The sequence below is a fragment of the Dictyostelium discoideum genome (genome assembly GCF_000004695.1).
Source record: "Dictyostelium discoideum AX4 chromosome 4 chromosome, whole genome shotgun sequence".
Taxonomy (NCBI): domain Eukaryota; phylum Evosea; class Eumycetozoa; order Dictyosteliales; family Dictyosteliaceae; genus Dictyostelium; species Dictyostelium discoideum.
The window spans coordinates 3941730-3944335 of NC_007090.3; the positions used below are offsets into that span (position 1 = coordinate 3941730).

At 28.8% G+C, this 2606-nt stretch overlaps 1 non-coding gene across 1 annotated transcript; it reads left to right on the plus strand.

Annotated features, from left to right (window-relative positions):
• The first annotated feature begins 674 nt into the window (after nucleotides 1–674).
• On the plus strand, nucleotides 675–746 carry tRNA-Asp-GUC-14. The gene has a single exon. It is a non-coding gene; the product is annotated as a tRNA-Asp (tRNA).
• The last annotated feature ends 1860 nt before the right edge of the window (nucleotides 747–2606 follow it).

Consider the following 2606-nt stretch of genomic DNA (forward strand, 5'->3'; position numbering starts at 1 on the left):
TCTTAAAATTATAATAAAAAAATTATATTGATCTATAAAAAAAAAAAAAACAAATTGAATAATTATTTTTATATAATACTAAAATGGGTATCATAACGAATAGATCAACAAATACTTATTTGTATATTTTGTAATGAAAGCTATAGTTTTTTTTTTTTTTTTTTGTTAGTTGCTCCTTGAGATAATTGTTTTAGGATTTAAATAGTGGTTTGATTTTTTTTGTGTAATCAAGATGGGAATAGTGGTTTGAATATAGAAAAAAATTTTCAAAATGTAATAATCGCGAATAATTAAGCGACATAAATTAATATATAAAGTTTTTATCCCTGGTAAATTACAAATATGGAAATAAATCTGTAACTGAAAAGATGTTAACAAATACAAGATTCTTAATTTATTCTCAGAAATTTTACCAACGGTTTCTTTAGTAAAATTAATTTTACTGTAAATAGTAAAATAAAATAAAAATTATTTCATTGTTGTTTTATTCCAAATTGTGCACAAACAAAACTTATAAGTAAAAATTTATTACATATAAGTTTATATATGAGATATAATATTATTTATTATTTATTATTAATTATTTCTGTGTGTTTAAGGGTATTATATAAGTATATACAAAAGTATTTCATAGGAATTGGAATACGACGTTAATTACAAAAAAATATCACAAATCCTTGTTGGTCTAGTGGTGAGGATTTTCGCCTGTCACGCGAAAGGCCCGGGTTCAATTCCCGGACAGGGAGCTTTTTTAAAAAAACATAAAATCCGAACTTCGTAAAAAGAAATTCAACCAGATGTGATTAGATATTCATGCATACTATTATTTAATAAAGAAGATGATATCTCAATCATTAAAACAAACATTGATGCTATAAAAGGTAGTAAGCATCCAATAAGAGCCTTCATCTCTGAATATAACAATAAAGAAATAAGAGATGTTAGAAAAAAAAAAAACACAAGTAATAAAAACCAACAACTACAAATACAACTAAATCAATACCATCAACTCCACCAACAACTAATGCATCAACAACCACACCAATAACAACCACACCAATAACAACCACACAAACAACAACCACACCAACAACAACCACACATCAATTACCAACAAGCAATACAACAATCTACAACCTAAACAAAACTACTACTACTACTACTACTACTACAAAACCTATCAATAAAATTACTACAAGCAATGGTACCAAGTTTCCAATTGCCAGTAGTATTAGAAAATAATGGAACAATTAAAATTATTACTATGGAACTGCAGAGGTAATCAATCAACCAACGCTAAGAATAAAACAGAAGAAACGATAAAAAGAATTGGCACTCAATTAGCACTCCTAACTGAAACTAATTTCAATGGATTCAACCACCACAAAACAATGTTCAACTTTGAAAGAATAGATCATGGTTCAGGTAAAGGAACTGGCATAGCAATAAAAAATAGAGATACAAGAAAAGGCCACATATCAATAAACTTCAAAGACGATGATGGTAGAATACTATCAATTAAATACAATTCCTTTAATTCTATCAACATATTATTGATCTATGCTCCAGCGACTATATCTGAAAGAAACACCTTCATAATCAACTCAAAATCACTGTTTAAAAAATATAATTCAATCAACCATCAAATAATAGCAGGCGACTTCAATAACAACCACGATTGCAACAGCTTCTTCGGTACTGAATTACGTAAAATAATAGACCAAGACATGCTACTAGATACTGGTATTGAAGAAAACACTCCAACATTTCCAAGATCAATGAAGAGACTAGATAGAATCTACTGTCATCCAACACTACTAAACCAAAATTCAAAACTGGTAGTCCACAACACAGTATTTAACAAATCAGATCACTTTCCCATCACAATCACAATACAAACCAACAGTGAAACAACAACAACAACAACAACCAAACTAGAAAGACTCCCTTGGACATTATGTAAAGAAATTCTCAACAACAAACATATACATGATGGGTTATCAGAATTAATCAGTAAGAACAAAGATAAGATCAAATCAGTGGAGGAATGGACGAAATTTAAAAATAATGTCATCAGAGATTATTTAAAAAAAGAACAAAACAAAATAAAGAAAGAAAAGAACAAAAGAAAATACGTAATCCACAAATTACTTGGAAATAGTGATATCATTCCAAAGATGAGAAAAGAACTCAATGAAGAAATAAGTAGAATATTAGAAGAAGAAAGAAAGGTAAAAGCATGGGATATCAAATTAAAACTCCACCTGCATCAAGAAACACCAAGCAAATACCTCACAAGTATCCTTAAATCCAGAGCCAAAGATAAATCAATATTCCAAATAAAAGATAAAGATAATAAGACCATATCAGATAAAGAGAACATAGCAAAAAGATTTGTTGAATTCTATCAAGATCAATATGAAGAGAAAGAAGATAACGAAGAAACCCACAAGAAGTTATTAGAAAAATGGGAAGTAGACGTTGATTTAATCAAGAAACTCGAGATAGACAGACCGATAAGAATACATGAAGTGACCAAAGCAATCAAAACTTCAAGTATCCACAAATCTCCAGGTTTAGACGGTATCAATGCACTATTCTACAAG